This window comes from Prunus dulcis, chromosome 8 (genome assembly GCF_902201215.1).
Source record: "Prunus dulcis chromosome 8, ALMONDv2, whole genome shotgun sequence".
NCBI lineage: Eukaryota > Viridiplantae > Streptophyta > Magnoliopsida > Rosales > Rosaceae > Prunus > Prunus dulcis.
In genome coordinates, this window is record NC_047657.1 from 3,726,826 (window position 1) to 3,740,765 (window position 13,940).

Genomic DNA, 13,940 nt, shown 5'->3' on the forward strand with positions numbered 1-13,940 from the left:
ATATGTAAGTTTATGATGCACTTGAATGTTGTTTCTTTTTTCTTGTTCATTGTTCTTTATGTTCTTTTATTTGTTCAAGTATATGAAAAACTGAAATGTAGAGGTCCAGAAGACTAATTGTACAATTCATCATTGTAGATTTATTGGTTTGGTTAATCTATGATGACCATAGAATTTGATGGAGAATGATGAACTGAATATGTATCTTTGTTTTTTGTTAGGCTGAAATGCAGGAAAACTTTAAGGGATTAGTTGAAGATGAATGTCCTGATAATTTAAAGGCACGAAGAAGAGCTTAGGTTGGGCAACTAAAGTTTTGGAACTCTACTGATGTAGGCAGACGTTTGTAATATTTGGCTATTGTAAATTGTAATCCACATTGGTACTTTATATTTTATAAGAATGGTTGTTGTATCTTGTATGGTTCAATCTTTCAGTATTGTACTTATAATTGTCATTACATTTTTAATATGAATTAAAAAAAAATTAGGAATGAAAAATGTGCAGATTATATTACAAAACAAAAGGCATTTGAAGGAAGTATATTTAATGGTGCATTAGCTCAAAAAAGAATTGAATTGACAAACAATCCTTGTTCAACTCATCAAGATCACCACATGAAGAAGGAATTGACTCTGCCGAGACAACAGCAGGGCGATCCTGTGGCCAACTCCAATATGGCTGTCTCATTTCCTCTTCACTCGGACATAGCGGCCGCAACTGAACTGACTGTTTCAGAATACAGACAATAGTCATATTAAATCATTCTACTTTATAATTTCATTCAATCTTATCAATAGTTCCAAGGGCTGCAAACCAAACCTCTTTGCTCTGGAAAAAATAATTGTTCAACTTTCTCATCTCTGGAACAGACGTAGTAGTTCTCCATCGCAAAATACGCGGGACAGCGGTCGGATCAACAACCTTGCAGTAATTCAGGTCCGCCATTCTTGGAATTAATTCATATACCCAAATCTACACAATTCACAGGACAAAAGTCAATATTTATGTTTTAAAGAAAAACAAAACATAACTGACATGAACATTATTACCATGTACCTGGAAAGCATTCGTGAAACCTTTAAAACTCCAGCCACTCCTTTGCGCTTCACCATGCTTATCCTTCTTGCCCTTCTCATTTCTTCGGCTTGTTCCCGTTACCTTACTTTTCCCCTTCCCTCTTCCCTCTTCATTTTCAATGCTTTTCACATACTTTGTTGGTGCAGAAAATAGACTGTCTTGGGTTTTGTCAAAGGACACCGAACCCCACGGATACCTGTTGAACGCATCCAAGTCCTCTACAAGGGTCAGGTAATTTAGATTGATGTTCAAATGTTTGTCCCTTCCCAAAACCACTAACTCAGCAAAGTAAACAAGAGCTAGCTTGTAGATGTCATCTTCCTCTGTGCACCTCAGAAATGCTTCTTCTAAAGCATTGCATGTAATTCCTTCGTCTATAAAATATCTTTGCTGAAGTCTGATTTCATCACTCTCTCCACTGGAAACTTCAGGCACTTCCCCAAAACGAAGCCCTGTGATCAAACAGAAATCCTGACGAGTGAACTGAGCAACGTCACACCCTAATAAGAAACTCAGTCCATCCAAGTCTTTCACACCCTGCCCCGCTACTCTACGCAACACAACCCCATGCACAATCTGCCCGCTAAACTGAATCTTATCTATATTCAGAAGATGGCCAAAGCATGATGTCTTGAATTGTTCTAATTGTTCCGCACTCAACTTCGCTCGAATTGCAGCTAGAGATGAATTTGCATGTGAGCAGTTGTTCACCCGTGACGAATATGCCTCTGCCTCTGGCCATACCAGCTCCACGTTGGATCCCATTTCCTCAAATACAATGTGAAATAACGTGAACACATATACTACCACGTATTTGCACAATCACAACTAGTCAACCAGGCACATTACAAATTTTACAAAGTACATGAGCATAGGGATTACTGATCACAGGCTTTAACATCATCAACGCAATGTGACACATTTTGTGCAAATACATGTTAATGCAATGCTTATGTGAATTACAAACAATTTCACCTGTTTTATTTATGGATCCATACTCATGTGAGTGCAATCTAGGCAAGTTCTGCACTTCACACACATCACAATTATTGTCATTTCATACACAACACAAACTACATAAATAAGAAATATAGTGGAAGGAAGCAAAGCAAAGCATCTACTCTGCTATCTGCTTGCTAAGCAATTGTCAGATTTCATCTTTCTTTCTAGCTTTTTCTTCAGTCAGCCACAATCGTCATAGATCAACCTTTATTTCAAATGCTTTGCACTTTTATTCATCAGTTTATCATTATCTGTTCTCATTTATCATAGCCAAATTTAGTAACAAATGAAATACTATTTATTTCAAATAATATATAAATTCTAGCGCCAGAGAGGTACTCTGCACTCTGCACTCTGCACTGCTTCAAATGTGGAAGTTTTTGAGGGCCTCCTCCAATTCAACACCATTATCTTATTCATATCATTATTGACATGTTATTGACATGTGATTGACTTTATTTTCATTCGTTTTTTAACATATACCCAAGCAACAATTAACATGCAATTCAAGCACAAAGAAGAGATGCCAAATCCAACAACATTGATGGTACAAATTGGGGAAAACCATTACTCTAACCCCAAACTCAAATTCCATAAATTACTCATCAAATGCTTTGCACTTCTATTCATGAGTTTATTATTATCTTTTCTCATGTTTCTCAGGCAAATTTAGTAACAGAGGAAATCATATTTATTTGAAAAAATATATATATATACATATTCTAGCGCCAGAGAGATAATCTGCACTATGCACTGCTTCAAATGTGGAAGGTTTTGAGGGCCTCCTCCAATTCAACACCATTATCTATTCACATCATTATTGACATGTTAGTCACTTGTTATTGACTTGATTTTCATTATTTTTTTAACATATACCCAAGCAAAAATTAACATGCAACTGAAGCACAACTTCCAGATGCCAAATCTAACAACATTTATGGTACAAATTGGGGAAAACCATTACTCTAACCCTAAACTCAAATTCCATAAATTACTCACCAAATGCTGGTTATTGCAAGGCTGTGTGGGGTGTTTCTGTTTCTTTGCTCCACAAATGGAACCTACCACTTCCAACGAATACAGCTTCTCTCCTTCCCCTTCAACTGCTTCGCCCCTTCACTGATTTGGAATCCACACTTTTCCCCTTCTACTCAAAATAGCTACTTTTTCAGGGTCTGGAGAACGTGAGTGGCGAATCGTTGCCTTCAACTGTCGTTAGCCGTTGCCTTCATTGGTTTCTCAGACCTCTGGGTTTTAGAGAGAGAGGGTTTTCTGTTCAGACTTCGAATTTGCCTCTTCTGCTTCTTTTTCGGTCCTGTTTCCCTCTTCTTCTTCTTTTTGGACGTGCTGGATATTCAATTCGGGTTTGGGTTCCCCACCTACCCAATTGTGAAACTTAATCTCAATTCTCCCCAGCCCTTGGATTGATCTGATGGCTATAAACTGAACCCCTTATAACTTACCCCTTATAACTTAGCCCTCATTATAGTCTAAGCATTGATCAATTTGGTGGGTGACAATGAATTTCAAGCTTTTGGGGTCGGCCGAGTTTTACATTCTCAATGGGGCTTGAAGGAGAAGGATGAAATTGGGCTTTATTGGGTCCACGTTCATGTTTTCTGTTCTTGAAAGGTTTGATCAATTTGGTGGGTCTAGATTGTTGAATTTTGATTGAGATTTTCATGATTAATTTCCTAAAATTGCAATTGTGATCAGAATTGTAACTAGCTAGATAGTTTAGTTACCTTCTTTGTTTTTTCTTCTTTTTTTTTTGTCAACAGTTACCTTTATAATTCCTTAGTCAATTTGACACATTTGTTGTACTAGACTTGTTTATGTACAAGCGATTGTCTAAGTTACTGTATATAAGGGCGCAAGCACACGTGAAACTTGTTTAATCACGTCTATTTATTGTAATAGATTTGGTTTCACAATGTTTAAGTTGTTTATTTTGGTTATTTTCCTCACTCACTCTATTTACATTTTCTCATCTCTGTTTTTTTTCTTTGTACTTTTACTTCTTGTTATGAGTTTTGGTTACACATATAACACAATTGTTAGTGTTAGAAATTACTTCATTCACATAATACTTGAACAAGAAATTTCTACTCATATGTGCTTTTATTTTGTAAACATGGAACATTAAGCTTGCCCTTCTCTCAGTTGGAATATTTTCTATAATAAGAAATGGTCTGTCTACAAACAAAGACCAACATAGTCCCATGGGGGACAGTTAGATTGGATAGACCATCTCCAACCATGGGGTGGAAACTGAAATTTTGACATTTGAATCTAAATTCCATCTCCAACCATGTATTTGGCCGGTAGAAATTTGGGACATGCAATATCTTGGGCATAATTCCACTTTTTTTTTCTTTTTTTTTTAATGACAAGAATTTCACTTTGGATTTTGCCTAGACTGGTAATTTTTGTGGAGCTCAACATGCTCGCAATCAAGGTCCACGTGAAGGAAATGCAGAGAGGGTCCGCGTGAAAGATTTTTGTCCACCATTTCTCTCCTTCATTCCAACACGTGGAAGGCTCAAATCAAAGGCCAACGACTCTCTTTGAAAAAACTTGTTCACTTTTTGCTTTTTAAACCAATGTTTCATCTTATAAATAAATAAATAAATAAAATAAAATAAAAAAACCAATGGTTTAATCAATTTCAGCTTGATTTTAACTTTAAGTGAAAACAATATTATGTTTATGAAATTTCAATTTTTTTAGGTTAAAATGTTCATAAAATTAAATCACGAAGTTTTAAACAAAAATAATATCAATAAAATTATGGACTCAAATTATAAGTCTACAAGGTTTGAGGAAAAAACAGTTTAACCTAAAAATACATGAATAGTTGTATTTTGGAGGGGGTGAAAATTTGAGTTTAGCCCCGATATGGTTGGAGATGGTATTAGGATTTGGAATTCGTCTAATGGCATGTTTACTAATCCGTAATTGGATTAGGATGAATTGAATTGAGGAGGAATTGGATTAAGAAGAAATAGATTTCAGATTTCTATTGAAGTAGTTTACTAAACCATGGATTGAGGAGAGTTAGATTTCGGATTCCTATTGAAGTTGTTTATTAAACCATATGGAATTGGGATAGGAGTAGTACTAATTACTAAAATGTCCTCGTTGTTGGGTTAAAGTATATAGCAAATTTAGAATTTTGAAAATTGTGTGAGGATATCATGGGTAAAAAAGATGAATTCCTAATGAATTAGTTCTCCAGGAAGTAGAATACCACCTCCCACTCAAGAATTGAATTTCTCCAAAATCAGGAATTCAATTCCTAATTTTGTGTTAGCCCCAATTACTTTTCAATTCATTGATGTGAAGTAAACACATGATTCCTACATAGGTGGAACTCAATTCATGATGAGAATTCCAATTCCTGATTAGTAAACACACTATAAATGTGTCATGGGTTCAAACTACTATTGTGAAATGTATTATGCAATTTAATAAAGCAAAAAATAAATAAAATGTAAAGGTGGAAGCAGAAAAAGAGAAGAGGTAAAGGAATTCATAGAAAATCCAACATATTCTAATGAGTTTTCAGAGACATGCCAGCCATACTTCCTTCTCCTCTTCTAACATAAAAGTTCTTTCTTTAGTAAAAGATCTCCCCTGAACTTGGACTGATAGTATGGCAAAAACGTGAGTTCTGTGCATGGCAGCATTAGCTATTAAAAGCATGACACATTGGGTTTACAGATGGAGAAATCCCAAATGCCATGGAAAAACTTCCACCAGGTTCAATGGGATTGCCATTTCTAGAGGAGACCTTACAGTTCTTCACTCCCAACACCTCTTCTGATAATCCTCCTTTCAGTTTCATCAAAAATAGAAGACCCGCATCTGAATTACTTTGTGTTCCAACAAGAGGGAAACTTGTTTCAAAGTTGGTACCCAACTACTTTTATAGAGATTTTATTGGCAGGCAAGCAGGCAAATTGTTGGTTCCTTCCTTGCATGGGGTCATTGATCAGCTATTATTCGAAAAATTCCTCGGAGAATTGAAGGGACAACTTTGTTGCATTCATACAAGGATTGATTGATCTCCTTTCCTCTGGACTTGCCTGGAACAGCTTATCACAAATGTTTACAGGTAAACATAAATCTGTTGCACTTGCACCAGTCTTATGTCATCCATAACCCTCGTTTCTTTCTTTCACAAGGTCATATTTCTCCATCCATACGAGCGAGCAGCCAACAACATGCTACCAAGAGGTTCCCTCCTCTCCCAACATGTGTCATCAGAACATTCAATACATGCCCATAACCATTCATTTGACTGAAGACCACCAATATACTGCAACATGATACGACACGGCAAATCTTCAAACTAGAATATTATAGATCATGGATACGGCAATTAAAAATATAAAGTAATAAATATATATAACTTAAAACAAATTTTTAATAATAAAAATTGAAAATTATAAATATAGTGTACATTGATGGATGTGCAATTTTGAAAGGCTAAAAGCTTTATATGAAAAAATTTGACAACTAAATATCCTTATAATTTAAACAATACCAAAGTCGTTCATAAGTCATACGAAAAAATAGAATTACAATTAACCTGTAATTGTTGCCAACGAGATTTCTGAAAATTTCATACCAAATAAAAAATAAAAAATTGCTTAAAGCCCATGAAATGACTGCCTTTTTTAAAGAATTGTTGTTTAAAAAGCTCACGGACAGAATTGCTTTAAGAAAGAATCATTGTTTAGCCCACGAAATGCAAGCCTTGTTGAATGAGCATGAATTTGATTTCCTCCTCTCTTTTTTCTTTTTATTGTTTGGGGCTAAAAAGACGTCCTTTTGGCCAGAATTTTTTCAAAAAACATTTTGCACGTAGCATTGGTCACATGAAGTGCACCACCATTAGCTTGATAAGAAAAGCAATTTGAAGCACCTACACTGATTTCTTTCTTTTTTCATTCTTTATATTTTTTTGGGCCTGTATAGCCGTTTGACCCAAACATATCACTACCCAAAACCCATTTAATACTATTGCTTAAGATCCAAATCCATAAAAATAAACAATATTACAAAACCTGTTTTAGCAACCGACCTCGTCGCTCGAGAGGCTCCACCTCTCCAAGATCTTTACATTTAGCTTCCCCCACCACCCAAAGATAATAGATATAGACAGGAAAAGAAATTTCACTGGAAGAGTATAAAACTGTAAGTGCCAGTACTCTCTCTGTTTAACATGAAGATTAACATACCAAATTCACCCTTGCTTCACTTGATTGTGTCTGGTCTGGTCTGGTCACTATGAATAATCTTTTGTTAGTCCTCTTTTTTGTTTCTGGCCGTATCCGGTATTTTCATCAACTTTCTGCATAACACTTGAATGCTTTCGTCTCCCATGCTTGTGCTTGTCTTTGTGGACATGGTGGAGTTGGTAGTAATAATCGCTGCCTCTTTCAAACTGGTTATGCATGTGATCATTGTGAAAGTTTTGTCGCTTATGATGAGAACCATGCTTGTGGTTCCTTGCTTCATGCCCATGATTTTTATGAACATGAGTGCGCGAGCGGTCTACTTCACTTCTGTGCTTCCGAATATCATTGGTATGCTGATTATCATCCCAAAAATGATCTTCCCACCAATCATATAAAGGATCAGAAAGTCCCTTTTGATGTAAAAGCCACAGTAGCACAACCACTTAAATGTAAATTATTTGGAAAAAGTAGGTTTACCTGTTGGAAAAATTGCCAAAAGTAGACCAAACATCACAATCCAACTCGTACATATATACTGTATGTGGCACAACAGATGTATACACAAGAAGATGAAGAATGTACGTTGTATATGATAGCTGAGCACAATATATGATCGTGTGTGCAAGGAGTGATTAAGGATGGTTAGAATGCAGCCAGCATTTTGAACAGATATATCCACGTTAGAAAGGTTATCAAAGGACCTTTACTGCCATTCAAACCAATACTAAAAATGAAAATTTAGAGCACAGCAAAGTTAAAAGAATAAAAATTGAACCAGGCAAGTACCTGGAAGTTTTTCCAGTGACGAAATCTACCAACATATTCAACAGATTGCTCCAAATACTTTCAATAGAGTCAAAGAAACCGGTTGAGGCTGTCTTTGGTGGATTAAAAGGATTACCCTGCAGAAATTAATGACTTCAGAGGTTCATTCATCATATAAATCAATTACCACAATGTTAATTTTACTTCAAAAGTATCATTTCTCTGTTGTCTTTAATCCAGACTTAAAGAAATCATGCTGATCTTAATAGATCTAAACTGCCTCATACAACAGACTTCAGCTTCTTAACTTTCTTCTGTAAGGAATGAAGATTTACAGGGTACAACATCGTTATGACTAAACCTGTGATACATTATCAAGGACAGTAGATGTTGTAGAAAATTGGCACTCAGCTCTATCTACTTCTTTATAATCAGAGTCCGTTAGTATAGCTGCATTCAAACTCAAAAAGTTAGTCCTACCATTAATACTTTGGGCCATTTCATCACCTGTCTGAACCATGTCTCTCAGCTTACCTGCACAAACATATTTTGCGGCTTCATCTGTTGCTGGGTAAAGTTTGAAGGCTCGAGGAGTTGTTTCTTTTGGCTTCATAATAAAGAATTTTACCCTGAAAAACAGTATTATTTGTTAAAACATAATCATCATATTTAAAACTCAATAAATGGGAAGTAGGGAAAAGAGTACCTCCATGAGGGTAACATCACTAGAGCAATCAAACTGCAAGACCGGGAAAATTCATCACATCTCAAACTACATATTGCAACAGCCATTCACTGAAGTTGTAGACACAAATATTTCATGTGCAATAATCACAACAAAATTTAAGCATTAACCCTGTCTCTAAGTTCATTTGCAGCTTCACTAACCATCCAAACTGTCAAAACATCTATAGTGAATAGACCAACAGTTTTCCATTTTCAAAAAGAGCATGTTAACTCTAGCATCTTAAGTTGGATAAATCCAAACATCAAAGAAAAAGAGAATAAGGAAAAGAGAACAATCCATTAAAATCTATATTCAAAAGTTAAGAAGAGTCAATAAGGTACCGTTAAGCTATATGATGCTTCCACTTCACCAGTATTCGTTGTTGTGATTGTCGCAGTTCCAAATTGAGTAAGGGCCTCAAAGGTTGGGCCATTGATACTTACGATTTTCCCAGGACTCCTACAAATGCATATAACAGCTTCAGCATTAAGTGAAACTTCACGAGGACCAAAAAGTTATACAAAGCTTAAAAATATTGTTTATTTGGTTCTAGACGTTCGAAGTGAAGAAAAACTTTAATTATTGCACTAAGGGGAAAGGGCCTGTTTTATAGAGAGTAAGGTTGGCGGAGATTGAGGCTTCTCAGCCACAGGAATAGGGGACAAATAACTACTAAATTTAAAAAGTTTAAGGTGTTAGAGAATGGACCAACAATGCATATCAAGTGAACACCCTCCCTCACATGCAGCCCCATCATGTACGTGGAGAGGCAAAGAGTTGATGATAGTGAGACACATAAAGGTGCCTCCCTCAGAACCTCTGGCAAACAGAGATAAGATACAATGTTTACAACTACTTCCATCTGTGCTTATTTCCATCAATTACATGAGTGACTTGGCTTAACTGCAGTTTTCAGCATATCAGTCATGACTTAGCTTAGAAAAATAAAATATAAAAAGGCGCAATGGCATCTTTTGTTTCCAAGTTCATCTCAACTTAACAAATAAATTCCTGAAAATCAAATCAGTAAGAGTGCTTAAGGAAATAATTAAAAACCTTAAAAATGAATAGCCCATACATGAAACAGTTATTTCAAATGTGCTCAAGCATACTCATTGTAGGGAGTCGATGTTCATGGCTTTTGATCAATACAAAAACCTTTTAAAATATGTCAAATACAGTAGCCCAAAAATACTAACCTTTGGTAGACATATTCTACATCATCAGCACTCAGTTCTATCATGAGATTAGTATTAATAACTTCAGTGACTCCTATGGATAACAAATGAGTTCCTGCATTCTGCGTCCAATCAGAAATGATAAATAAATCCCGGCAAAAGATATCATTGTGAATGTACTTATAAAATTTCTAAGACATAACTGGATGCTGGTTTATCCTTTCAAACCTTCCCTCCACACCATAAAGTGGCAACTGATTCCTTTCAATTCGGTTCTGGTCAGCCTGTCAGAAAGAATAAACTTTTTCCTCAGTTTTCACATCAACTATAAAATAACCATGCACCAAGTAGAAAACAACCACAGTCCTCTGAAATATCTCATTGTACAAAAGGAAAGACACTCCTGCCCTTCTACCAACGATATATGATAGCAAATATGGAACTTTCAGAATACCAATGTCAGCAATGCGTAACTATAGCAATACATTCAAAAAAAATTAGAAAACACCAAAAATGAGAAGCATACACTAGAGAAGATAACTTTCAGTTTCAGGCTGCATAGACAAACGTAACCAAAAAGAGAAGCATGCACTAGATAAGATACAACTTTCAGGCTGGATATACAAACCTCCCAGAAATTCCATAATTGATTATGCAAGCAACTCCACAATGGTAAAGAGCAAAGGTTTGGCTGCCCATTGAAAGCCTCATAACTGACACCAATTTTATTGCATTCAACACCATCTAAAGAAAACCTTTCTCTAGCAGCATCCACATAGAAAAGTTCCTCCCCAAGTAAAAAGGAAAAGGAACTCTCAGCAATAGAGGAAAATAACAAATACTGCATGTGTGTTTATAAAGAAAAATTAACCGATCAGCTTGATCTTTTATAGTAACTTTAATATTATCATAGTCTCATAGCAGATGCTTTGAAGAATCACACTTATTTAAATACGAATGCAAATCAATGAGTGATATTGGAACCTCAGACCAACACAACCATCCAAACATAGTGCAAATATTGTAGTAAACTTTTGACCTATTACATTCTCTTTTGCAAAACCATTAGCATACAGAATAGCCGTGACTAATGACTTGCCGTAAGAAATACATAGTTTAAAGCACATATGCCAATGGTACTAACTGAAATTACATTGGTGGAGCATGCATACATGCTTCGGAATTACAAGGTAGAAATCCTCAAATGATGGTATATTTGTGTATCCAACAAAATCTCCAATAAGATTAACTGGTAAAAAATTATCATTGGATATCGCTGTTCTATTCTCAACCAACAAGCACTTCCTGGTGGCAAATAAAGTATTTGCTTTTCCTTTCATCAACTTATCAACTAACAAAATAAAGTCTCAAATTCAATACTTCGAGATAGCAAGAGGCATTGTGCAAGTAAAATTTAAAAAAATGTAAACAAGCTAAAATGCACTTACACACATTGCCACATGATGAAGGTACCCGCCGCTGAGGCCTACAAGGACAGCAGATTGGCTACGCAGAACACCACAGAAAAGATGGAATAAAATAATACATCACAGCACAAACTGATTAAAAAAAATCTATGATAAATAATAATTGTTTCGCATCAGTAGACTACTGAACATATAACTTTGGACATTTTCAACATCAATTCAAGAAGAGCAATATACTAATAAATTGTGAGTGACCTTAGAACATAAGCTAAATAGCAATAGAAGTGTAAGTAATCAGAGAAAATAACCATATGCAATCAACCAACAACCGACCCCATAAGAAACAGTGACCACTGATTGAGAGCTAATTTTGCTGCACACTTAATAAATAGAGATTGAGAAAAAATTTTGCCACATCAAAAGCATTGACTATGAGGAAATTCATCAACTCGATTGCAGCAGATTTGAATATGAAAATGATGGGTAAGTTTCATGAGATTTCACACATATCCAAGCATCACATGACACCATGCATCTGTCAAAGATAAACAAGTTCGTTCAAAGAACAATTGACTGAAACCGTGGCGAATACTTTATTCAAGTTCTAGGGTTTGAATAGCAAATGATGTTTTACCATGCATAATGCAACTAAAATCACAAATAAACTTTTAGGAAACAAATAAATAAACTGCTATCAAAGACTCAAAAGTTCTACTTGTACAAAAAGAGAATGATAACTCTGGAAGTACATATACTCAAGATTGTAGAAATGCCATCTAAGTGTGCTCAATAATGTGACTGTTTTCATCTCGTAACCTACTGAAAATGCAACAGAAGTCCACTGGTCATTTTTATAAACATGGTAAAGAATATGATGTTTCTCTATGAGTGCAAAATACCCCCCTCTCTAAATGAAAGACTTTTTTTTTTTTTTTTTTTTTCTCAGCGTTAGTTAATGAAACTAAATTTAAACAGATAATTAAAATAAGGCTACTGCAGCTACTTCCAGAAACACACTTCTGACATCATTGACCACAATAAGATTAGGGTTAAATTTGAGTTTCATAATATCGAAATTGAAGAGGTTGTTTCTTGCATATATTGAACATAAAAAATCTACCATATATGATGAAGGTCTTGAACCTTCCTTCACACTAAGTCTTCATGTAACTAAGTGTCCAACTAAGCATTCAAAAATCTGAAGTGACCAAACCGATAATTTTTTTTAATAGGTTCTATCTATACAAAATAAGTACATTTCTAGTGATCTTTTTGACATCTAGGCACCGTAAAACAAATATAATGTCCTTTACTTGGTAAGATAAACATAAGAATCTACCTCACAATGAAAATTTCTAAAACCACACTTTGAGGTAAATTGGCATCAATAACGACTAGGACTGGCAAGAAGGTGTATGAGCAAACTCAGAGTTTCGAGGAGTAAAAGAAGTAAAGCAAACTCATTTCACATGGCTACCAAAGTAAACATGGTTAAGCAGTCATCACCTTTATATTCTGTCTTCTTTTGTAACCAAGTTTTTGGTCCAATATTTTCACCCGATCGACAAATGGACACAAGCTATGGTCCTACTTGTAGCTACCATGTTACTCTTAAAATGTATAATCCCAAAGGTAAAATCCCTATACTGGCATGAGGCAATAAACTATAAGAACCCTTTCCCTTGTACCAATCAAAAGCTCAACACAATGAAAATAAATTTTAAAAATTTAAAACCAGTAAAGTAAGAAAGTGAAGAGAAAAAAATAAAAATAAAGGCTAAAAGATTGTTTGCCTCTCACATATCTTCACAACTTTTGCATCTGCATCTGGCTGACATTTGCGGGTCTTAACACAGTACTCTTCCGGCTTATAGGCAACATCCCATACAAATTTTACAAGTGCCAATTAAAACATACATCAAAATCGAAAAGTACCGAGTAAGAAGTTAACAAGAAAGTTTCAGTAGCCCTACTCGTATGTACGTAAGCTCATACAAGGCATAAGCCGTGGACTTGTTGAAGATCAGAACAGGGGGTATTCGAAAAGTTTGCATCTTTTAACTTGAATTCTCCTCTACCTCAACGATTTCAGCAACAATCGATGCCTCTCCGCCGCTCTGTAATTTCATCGAACATCTCACAATCATTACCTGCTTAATTTTCAAGCAGTGAAATTAGTGATGGTGAGTTGGTCGTTTACCGTGCCACTAGGAACGGCCATGTTGAGGACGATCTTCTTGGTGCAATTCAAGTTTCCAGAAGCGGAATTCTTCTCGCACTTATCTTGCTTCGATTTCGAAAGAATCTGAACTGCAACGACGTCGTGTGGAGTGAAAATCCCCATGAAACAGAGAAGGAAGAGGAGGGTCGTGTGCCCTAATTTTGGAGTTTGGTTTCTCATTTCCCTTTTTGATTTCTTTGAATGAAATTTGGCTTCGGAAGCTGAGTGACTGAGAAGAAGAGCGGTTGTTGGGGCGCGCGGGCAGACGTTTTTGAAAAACTGAGGCCAACGGTT

The 13,940-nt window shown here is 35.6% G+C and overlaps 1 pseudogene; it reads right to left on the minus strand.

Moving 5' to 3' along the window:
* Nucleotides 1-7,375: 7,375 nt before the first annotated feature.
* Nucleotides 7,376-13,851, minus strand: LOC117638280 (annotated as a pseudogene).
* Nucleotides 13,852-13,940: the final 89 nt, after the last annotated feature.